This window comes from Quercus suber, unplaced genomic scaffold, assembly GCF_002906115.3.
Source record: "Quercus suber isolate HL8 unplaced genomic scaffold, Cork oak 2.0 scaffold_1256, whole genome shotgun sequence".
Classification (NCBI taxonomy): Eukaryota; Viridiplantae; Streptophyta; class Magnoliopsida; order Fagales; family Fagaceae; genus Quercus; species Quercus suber.
In genome coordinates, this window is record NW_027070648.1 from 31,823 (window position 1) to 43,551 (window position 11,729).

The following is an 11,729-nucleotide window of genomic DNA, read 5'->3' on the forward strand; positions in this document are numbered from 1 at the left end:
AAAAAAAAACTGAAGAAGCAAGCGGTTTGGCTAGCATACCAACTAGTTAATTTATATCAAAAGACATAAAAATCTTACAATCAAATAGAATCCAAAAGTAAATAAATACATGTGGTACAATCAGATAAATAAAAGGTTTGTCAAGATGATCAAGTTTGGCAATGAAGAAGATGCAACAGCTATTGATGAGGGTAATCTCTACCTTAAACTTGTGATAATGAAGAAGATGCAACAACTATTAATTATGCAGATCTAGCTTAATCTTATTTTGATTCAACTACAACAAAAATGACGATAATTACCATAAAAAGATTATATAAAAAAACAGTCTTTTATGATATAGCTAAGAGTACAATCAAAGCTAATAGAAGGAATTTTAAATCGATTTCAATGATGAAGGAGTGATTCACTTAAATGAGGAGACCAAGAAAAAAGGAGAAGTATCGTGTTCTAAGTATAGTATTGAATTTTAAACTCTATAATTCAATTTGCTAAGGTATTTTAGTAGTTAGCAAATTGAATTTCTTTAGCACGGATTACATCATTTAATTGAATTTCTACAGGCATGATAGTACTAAAACTCTATCATTCAATTTTCAAACTACTAAAACTCTATCACACGGATTACACAATATAAACCAATAATGTTACTGTCTCAAACATTTAAAAAAAAAAAAAAAAAAACCCAAATCAATTTTAAACATAGAAATAAACAATAATCTATCAATACAAATACCCAACCTAGATACATATAAACTCATATATGACCCACAACACAAAAGAGGTAGTAACAAAATTAAAAAAGAAAAAAAACAATATTAATCTAATCCTTACATTGAACTATTATGCAGGCAACTACAATAATAGAGGTCAAGAGCAACTGAGATTTAGAGATACCTAAACTGAATCATCCAACTTTTTAGTATTAATATAGTGTGAAGAGAGGAAGAGATGAAGGAGTTAGAAAGCCAAAGTCTAGTGTTAGGAAGCTGAATGGTTGCCATTTGAGATTGTAACCGTTGAACACAAAGGGTTGCTATTTAAAATTGTAACCATGGAACACAAAGGGTTGCCATCTAAAATTGTAACCGTGGAAGACAAAGGGCTGTCATCTAGAATTGTAACCGTGGAAGACAAAAGGTTGGGAATTATTTTCTTTTTATTAGTATTTTTAAATTTAAGAAAACTTATTTTAAATTGTAGGACAAATTCAGAAAAAAGAATTGTAATAATATGGTAGCTGATGTGGCTCAATCTGAGCGTAACAATATTAAATACTACGCTTAAGCTTTTTGTAATATATAGGTTGATTTGGACAAAGTTTAAATACAAACTTTGTTGTAGCGTTACAACTCACATTAAACAAATTAACATGACTATATATTTTGAAAATTTAACTGTTGAATTATATATTCTTTATGTTTTTATAAAATATGTTAAATTTTATGCCAATCAGATCTTATTTACTATTCAATCTGTAACTTATTTTTTATATATAATTTTAGACTACAAAAACTCAAAATTGAAACATTTGATTGATAATGTAGTTATTAATCTTTAATTTTATTGAAATTTTGCAAGTATGTAGAATATAATAAGAAGTAATCCAATGATAGATTTGTCAAAATTCACATCTAATAAAAATATATTAAATAGAATTGTAGACTTAGTCTACAGTCAAGTTTGTTGCCAAACTTTGTTCTATCGATTTTATCATATAGTGTGCTTTGTTCTCAATTTTCTAGGGATTGAAGCAAACTTGAGTGATGCACAAGAAACTTTGTATGNACAACAGAAGAGGAAAAAGGATCAGAATCTCTGCAACCTTTTTATTTACACTGCTAGATTCTCAAAGATCACAAATCTAAAAAGTGAAATCAAATAAGTGTAAAAGACATCTAGCAATGATTTGTTTCTTATGGTCACTGTTGGTAAACATATGTATTTTTATGCAAAAGTGCTGCTAGAGCTGCATCTGGGAATTTGTTGCGCATGCCTTTTCTTCATGCATCTCAGTCTTATAAATCAACTTTGAGTACATATGAACACACTGTGAGATGCAGCAGTGCATTATTTTCATTAATGCTTGGATGGATATCTTGCATTTGTATGTAATTCTCTTGTTGTTTTGTTAGCAAAACCAATTGGTTTTCGTGTATAGTTTAATCCATATCGCTGGGTATATAAAATGAAGGATCTCTCTCATTTTTCCTGTAGACGACAAAGCCAAATCTGAGAAAGTGAGAGCAAGAGTGAGAGTGAGAGTGAGGAGAGTATGTAAAATGTCTATTTGCTCTCCAAGTTATAAACTATTAATCGTGGTGGATGAAGCGAAAAGGTTTGTGCCTCGAATGCGGACATGGATACGGGTAATACAGGTACGGGTATAACATAGTGATACAAGCAATTTTTAAAAAACTATAATATGAAACGGTAAGTATAATATTAGTATGATACGGATAAGACACGAATATGATACAAGTATGACACCCTAAATGAAGTGTCCGTGCATCCTAACTCAATTGTTCCACACAAACTCAAACGGTATCAACCAAGTTCTTGGCATAATAGGCATCACAACTCCACTGCCCGTTTTCCAAGTTAAAGATACCTGTTTCTAGATCATCTCATGGGATTTGAAACTCCCTTTTTCCATATTAATATACACACATTAATACAGACATTTCTTAAAAAGTAATTCAATTCAAAGAATATCATATGAAAATTCTAATATATTGTTTTAAGAGATAACTGCAACTTTGTTTTTTTATTTTTTTCCTTTTTTCTAGGAAGCAGCATGAATGATGCTTACACAAATCATTGTTAGTCTCCCCCGCCAAAAAAACCCTCTCTCTCTCTCTCTCTCTCTCTCTCTCTCTCTCTCTCTCTCTATATATATATATATTAACTAGCCATGTTTTAAAAAAATGGCTTCCAAAAATTTGTTTAAGCTCATAAAATATCATAATATACTACTTAATTATAACTCCATGTTTGTATCTTCACTTTCATTTACCTATTTTGAATACATTCTGCCCTCACTCGTCTTTTAATTAGATCATTACACAAGTCATGACACAAAAGAAGACCATAATTTCCACATATAAAATATATATACTTAGAATTTATTAATTTTTTATTTGTAGAAATACCGAATAAACATAAAATTATAAAGATCCATGGTATCAATGTCAAAAGAAAAATAAATAAGTACATGATCTATAGATGAATTAGGAAATCCCACAAGACAAATATATATGTTTGATTTAGCTATTTTCACCCAATGAGCAGAGAAACATGACAAACAATGAAAATGAAGATATGTGAGGTTAATTCACCTGTTGTTTGCATACTCATAAAGCCGTCCACGACTGGAGAAGATGAGAAGAGCCACTTCTGCGTCGCATAGGACAGAAAGTTCACAAGCTTTCTTTAAGAGTCCATTTCTCCTCTTGCAGAAGGAGACTTGGCGTTTTGTATTGTTCTCAATCCGCTTGATCTCAATCTTTCTTCTCCCCATTGCACAACCTGAGAGGCCTAAACACATTAGCAAGTGACATCATGTAGTTATATGTTACTTTCTCTAGTAAAATCAGTAGGTTTTATATGTTCAATATGAGAATATTACACAAATATTGTCTTTGATGTGTGTAATTAAACATTTCAACTAATGTAGAGTTGATTAGTTTGAAAGTTGCAACAGAAAATTGATGCTTGCCAAAACGAGTTTGCAGAATTGACAAAAGGTATTGGTTTAATGTGTTGAATGAATGTCAAATATTAAGAAGAAATGACGTCATAGACAGTGAACAATTACTTCAATATTAAGGAGAAGCATAAATTAAGGGCTATGAACTACTGTTGAAACATGCACTTGACCTAATAACAAAGCCAGATCCTACAGTAAAATGACTACGATTTTTTTGTGTTTGTGTCTTTGTGTGCAAGTGTTGTACATGTGTGTGTTTTTAGGGTTTTATGGTTACACTAACCAAATCCATGATCTACATGAGATTGAGAAGCTCAAAGACTAGAAAAATGTCAAAATCAACTCAGATCAGCTTAAGAAAATTGAGAATTTTTTGTTGTAAAAATCAGAAAAATATATATTAGGACTCAAACTTGGCATGAGACTTGAACCAATGGCCTAATATTTTTCATTAATCATTTGAGGGGAAAAAACAGAAGAATAAGGAAAAGAAACACATATCCATACAAAGCCTAGGAAATGCTAGAAAATAAGTAATTAAGAAACAACTAGCACTGAAATATAAAGCACCATCATGAACTTATTACATAAAACCGTGAGTTCTAGAACCCAAAAAAAAGTACATAAAAATAACAAAATCAATAATATCAAGCAAATTTTCATTGATCATTTTGTGGAAAAAAAAGAAAAAGAAAAAGAAAAACTAGAAAATAGGCTTAAGAACTAGCACTGAAATTATAAAGCACCATCATGAACTTATTACATAAAACCGAGAGCTCTAGAAGCCCAAAAAAAAAATTTATATATATATATATATATATATATATATATATATATATAAAGAACAAAATCAGTAACATCAAGCAAATTTTTCATTAATCATTTTGAGGGGTTAAAAAAAATATTTCCATAAAAAGCCACGGAAAAGCTAGAAAATAAGCTTAAGAAACAGCACTGGCTTTGGACAAAATATTCTTTTGTCTGAAAACAGATCCAAGAGATGAATTCAAAACTACACCTACTTTGAAATAAATTCTACAACTAGAAGAGATGTGATGAGGTAGGCAAGCACAGACCTGGCTTTGGAACTCACTCCTGCTAGTTAGTTTTTGGAATTTTTTTCTAATCCCAAACAAACTTTGCTCATATAGCTCTAGTACTACTTCTCCTCCTTTAATAGCTCTTTCTGTCTTTGTCTACCTATATAGAGAGAGTGAGAGTGAGAGAGAGGGAGAGAGAAAATGACGTGGGGAATAGTGATTTGCTAAAATTCCATACAAGACGTAGTAGTTTTTGTGCAAAGCGTGGATGCTTTTGCAGGTGCAATTGAGCACCAAATAGGGCAAAAGCTTATCCAATATTTTTGTTTTTTTATTTTTTGAGTGACTAACATGCCCTTCAAGAATCTATCTCATGAATCCAACTTTCATATGTGTCTCAGGCATGCCTTATTACATATGATGGTGTCTGTGTCTGAGACTGATTGATAATGTGTGTGAAGGAAACAAAAATGTATCTTCTGCATTAGATTAGGACATGTGCAGTCCAAATATGTGCACTAGGATGTCAATGAGGAAAAAAAAAAACACATTATATATGGTCATTTTGATGCCAATCAGTCTAGGGAAATAAATTTTTGTTGACTATATTAGGGATGTTATAAATTTTACCATCTAACTTTTACAAAATAATTGATGTCCTGCCAATTAGAAAATAGCAATTCAAACATTCATATATGTGTGATGATAGATATGTTACTAATTTTACTATATAATCTATACAAATTTATGTACGTGTTACTAATTACAAAAAAAATTATTCATATTTTATTTTTTATGTTTTTGAAAATTTACCAATCAAATTCATTGTTACATAATTTGCAAAGTTATATAGTAAAATATGTTGTATTTTTTGAATTTTTCTTAATTTACTATGCTATCAAAATTCCCAAATCATATTTATTACCACATTAATTTATGTAATAAAGTTTGTAGGACTTTTATCATTTTTTACTACTACTACTAACATAATGTGATGTGATTGATAAAAAATAAAAAAATATATCATTAATGATGGACCTAGTAAAAATGATGTTTCAATCACAATAGGACATGTTAATTATTATGAAATTTGTTGCCTTTTGAGATGGTGATAAAAGTTTGGCATATTATATTTAGCATTTAATCGGCTTCTCAAAAAAAAAATTAGCATTTAATCACTTTTTCTTTTTTTAACCAACATTTAGTATGTCTCAATAATAGAGCTCAAATCTATGGTTTAGGGCCACATTTTCCTTGCATATATGGACGTTGTTCTTAGGCACAATGTTACCTTGAAAAATGAATAGCTCATGTTTACTTAAAAAAAAAAAAAAAAATGAATAGCTCATGTGGTATGGTTTAGAGAAAAAAAGAAAAAGAAAAGACCAATTTAATCATCTGATGCTAATTGAGGGAGTAATATTAGAAGGTATGATTTAAGCATAACCACACTGCCAAAGTCTAATTAACATGACTTATTTGAATGATGGCTTGATTGTATAGAATACCGAAATTGGAAATGATCATGAAATAATATTACAACAAAACAATTCAGTAATTTTACCTATAAATAAATAAAATAAAATAAAATATTCAGTAAGTTTAAATAAGAAAAAACTAACGAATTCCACGTTTGAACAACATCTTCGGTCTTCAGGCACATATTTGTTTATTCTAGCGCGAAAAGCAAATCTATATATAATAAAGCAAAGGGAAGAATAAAAATTGGTGATACCAATCTTTTATATTAGTGTTATGCAAATTTGAGTTCATTGTAAACGAGGAAAGAAAAGAAAATAAATTGGTGTTTATGTCTTAGTGTCCGTTTGGTAAAGATTATTTTTGCCAACTTATTTTACTATTTATTTTATTATTATTATTATTCATGAGTCTCACTGCACTTTTTGGTATTATTCATAAGTCCTACCGTATTATTTTAGATAACTTTTACCTTTATTTACAATACTTTTAATAAAAAGTTTTCAATTTCAATAAAACAAATAGATTCCGAATGGACTTTAGTTAAAAGAAATATAGGAAAGGCAAAAGTTTTTCATTTTTTTCATTTTTCACAATTATTAGCTAACATAGTGTGATGTGATTGATTCAAGGTAAAAGTAGTATCATTAATATTGAAGGAGCCACTTGAAAGTAATGTTCCAATCAATCAATTATTATGAAATTTGTTTAGTCTTCAGTACTACGCTTTTGACGCTAGCCTTTGTTGTAATAAAAGTTGGGCATGTAGTCTTATATTTATCGTGTGTCACTTTTTATTTTTTAACCAATTAGTATTTGTCACTAATAGAGCCTAAATGCTATGGTTTAGGCACATTGGCACCATGCATATATATGAGCTTTCCCTGGTGGCTGGTATTTCGTTTTCATAGTCAATGCAGGGTTTGACCGAGTAAGGGAAATTAACATGAATGGAAAAATTATTAAAAATAGATTACAAAGTAGGTTCATTTTTATCATTTAAAACTGATCAAGGCGCAAGTTCTACACTCTTAGAATTTATGTTTTATTCTGGTTTTGAATTTGTGTTGTACACTCTTAGAATTGTGTTCTATCAATAAAGGTTTGGTCACTTTGCTTTACAAATTGAAGATGAATTCTTTGTTAGTTTAACTAGTAAATTCATTTATTTTTATTGTGGGATAACATATTAAATCATGCCTATACTAAAATAAACTTATATTAATGTCTTGGCCTAATAGTGTAGAATAATTATTATAAATCTATAGGTTGTAGACTTTTTAGCACCATGGCTATTGTCAATTTGCTGACATATTATATCTATGGTCTAATGACTCTAATCTCCAGTTTAGAAAAATCTGCACAATTCTACAGAATGGACCATGCTTGTCTAACTTAGGGATTAAGGGTGGAGGGAGGGGCTCTAGAGGGGAGTATAATAGAGTTGCCTAAAAACAGCCTCTCCCTCTCCCCTTAATCCAAACGGACCATTAGGTTACTAGTTGAAAATATTAAGTGCACTATTATAGGTTTTAGAACAAGAAGAAGATAATAATAATAAATTGAAATATTGTATGAGCATTATATGGATGCTTGGAAAGTTGAGAAATTGACAAACTTAATTATTTTGAAGAAAATATTTGTATTTCCTAAATATTTTTTTTTTTGGGAGTATTTTCTATAAAAAAAAAATTTAAAAATCACTGACATGATCTATTGATATAGAATACAAATAACATCAATATTGATTCATAATAATATTTACTCTAATCCATTTGAATAAATATCATGCCGATAAAAGTTGTACCCCTAATATTGTTGCCGTCTAAATAACGGAATGGGGCAAAATGCATTAGTTAATGCCTTAATGGACAAGTATTCTCTTGTATATGGAAAACTTTTCAAGTCATAGAGAGACTATAGGCCAATTGAAATTTCCTGCCACTTATGTGAGGCATGTTAAGTTGGTCAAATAAAAAATAAAGCCATAAGATTATAGACCTATGGTAGAACTAGTGAGACAAAGCTCTCATGAAGGCCATGTAGGTTTGGCAACGTGTGGAATGGTCTAATAGGACTTGAGTACAATTGATTTGAGAGATATTCTCTCTGGTTTTTTTTTTTTTTTTTTTTTCTTAAAAGACATTTTTTTTAATTAAAGAAATTATTGTAGAGATCGATCCAACATGATTAATTAAGATGATTTGGCCAAGATTATTCCCTCTCAATAGGTTAAGGAAAGAAAAAGATAATAATAATAAAGAGAAATATTGTATGAGCATTAATTATATGGATGCTTGGAAAGTTGAAAAATTGACAAACTTAATTATTTTTAAGAAAATATTTGGGCTTTCTAAATAAGTTTTTTTTTTTTTTTTTTTTTTTCGGAGGGGGTGGGGGTATTTTCTAAAAACACAATTAAAAAAAAATCACTACATGATCTATCGATGTAGAATACAAGTAACATCAATATTAATTCATAACAATATTTACTCTAATCTATATGGATAAATTTTATGATGATAAAAGTTGTACCCCTAACATTGTTGTTGTCTAAATAACGGAATGGGAGTAAAATGCATTAGTTAATGCCTTAAATGGACAAGTATTCTCTTTCATTTTTGTTTTTTTTTTTTATTTTATTTTATATTTTATTTTAAAGACAATGAGTCAATGGAAAACAATTCAAGTCATAGAAACTGTAGGCCAATTAATAGACATTTTCTACCACTCATGTGACACATGTAAAGATTGTCAAATAATTATAAATAAATAAAAAGTCATAACACTGGGTGATGTAAATTCCCTTGAAACTTACTGTGTAATATGAATTGAAAGAATTTTGAGGTTGGGGTTTTGTGAATGTACGATTTTGAGGTTTTTCACACTATGTTTGACATTCCCTTAAATTAATTAAATATATTAGTGTGAAATTGAGGTTCTGAATTGAGGTGCATGCATGAACCTTCAATATAGTGGAAAATAATAAGATCATGATTAATTATAGAATTGAATATAAAATCAGTTTAGTTAAGAAATTCAAAGGTAATAATATATATATATATATATATATATATATATATATATATATATATATATATATATATAATATTTTAGGTGGTAAATTTAGCTTATGAAATTGATATATCTTGATCTATGATTGCATGAGATGTGACCATCATGTGATGAAAATAAAGCAGGCTCTTCTTTCTTTGTAGAGTGGGTCCTAACATCAACATGACAATTGACAATGATGGGAATCCATAACTTACAAAGTGGTGCAAATTTTCGATTAAAGAGTCATGAATTTTCATATCAAGACCTATTCAGTTGCTATAAAATTTACATATCAAGTGCCATACATTTTTAGAGTTTTTACACTCAAAAATTACAATTCTCAAAGGTTAAAAATTATGTGTGTTTATATATTGTTTCAAATAACCTAATACAAAGTTTACAAATTTATTTAGAAAATAAATAATTAAAATTTTAACTATTATTATCATGGTTAATTATTACATGACAAAACCACCCTTCAACATGAATAAATATCTTATGTGGATGAAAAATATATATTTATTTTCTAAAAGGTTTTTGTCAAGGTCACCCATTGATGAAGTAGTTGTAATGGCTTCTTCTTATAAGAGACTGCTTTTTGATAATTACAATAATGAAAAAGGAGCATTAGAACCTAGAAGATAGAGTTAAAAGTACATGTTATGTCACTTGACTCTATTCTTTTAACTTTTCTGTGGAAAATTAGAAACATTGATAAGACACTTTTTTTTCTTTTCCTTTTTCTTAACAAATTATTCTAATTATCAAAAAACAATTTTATGTAAATATGTATTAAATTTCTTAAAATGGTTCATTAATTTATAACTTAAAGGTTAGAGTCAGAAGAACATGTTATGTCACTTGACTTTAATCGCTCAACTTTTATGTGGAAAATTGGAAACGTGAAAGATTGGAAACATTGATAAGACGTTTTTTTTTCCTTTTTTTTATTTATTATTTTTAACAAATTAATGGCCGAATGCATTGTTTCTGGTTTGGCCAAAATTGCTGAATTGCCCTCACAATTTTTTAATGAGATGAAAATACATATTTCCCCTCTCTTTCATATTTCATCTCCCAACACTTGTCTCACTCTATCAGTATTTTTTATTCCACACTTTCCATTACAATAGGATGAAGTCCAGTGACTCACAAACACAAGATCAAATTCATATGTTATCACCAATAGTGATATTTTGATGTACTTTATACCAGTAGCTATTCATAGTCAGACTATACAAATTTAGATAGTACATAACACATAAATAAGGAAATTTATGTGAGGGGGGAACTCATGTGAATATGTGATGGCTCATCACTTTGTTTATCTTTTTTTTATTATGAAAATGACCCTTTGTTTCAGTTTGAATGTCAAGCTCCATATGTGATGAGTATTTATTACAAGAAATTTATTGGTTTCATGTTTCCTGTGCCAAATATACCACCAGAGTATGCTAGCTTGCCTGTAAAACAAAATATGCTATTCATTCAAGCTAGAACAGTTTTGAAGCCAAGTGTATGGCTAATTGGCTATTATATTGGATCATCAATTATTAAATTTACAAAAACCTGACTTTTAGTAAAATTTATTCTGTGAATTGAGTTATATACCCAGAACTTCAAATACTTTTTATTTATTGATACAAACAATTCTTAATTCTAAAGTAATTGAAAGACGGTTTAAAACAAAATGGATAATGCAAAGGATTGATAATTCTAGAGTAAGTCTGGGCTATTTAAATCAAATTGATGATAGATTGGTTTTTGATGCTCAATATGATCAAAGACATTATTATTTAAATATCCACTTCCTCTTGAAGCAAACAAAAAAAGATATATATATATATATGTGTGTGTGTGTGTGTGTGTGTGTGTGTGTGTGAGTCTTTCTCAACTATCAAAGTTGTTTAGTGCAATTTGATTAATCATAATTTTATTTGTCAATTTAGCTCAATAATCATATAATAGACTTGCCATCTTCAACCCTAATGAATCACTTTCAACCCCAGTTTTCCTCTTAAAATACCAAAGTTTGGTTAGATGCGCTTTAATAATTTGCTTATTTGTTGAAAGTATGGTAACCATAATTTTTTTTTTAAAATGGCGGTGGGGATTTTCTTTTTGTGAGTGGAGCTTGCCAAACCCACTTGCTAAATGTGAGACTTTTATTTGAATGCAAAACATTTAATCGTGGAGGGCTTGTATGAGTTCTGGGGCTATGAAAATTTGGTCTCAGTCTGCTATAGTTCTTACCAAGCTGCCACTCTTTTGCTTAAACACCTCCCAATTTGGTGGTGAATCAGTTGACTCACTGTGGAATTCATCAATTCAATACCAATGTAGAACTTAATTCATTTAAGTTAGAAGTAATTATTTAGTACACTAAATGTAATATATATTACATTTAGTGATAAAAAATTGTGTATATTATATATATATATATA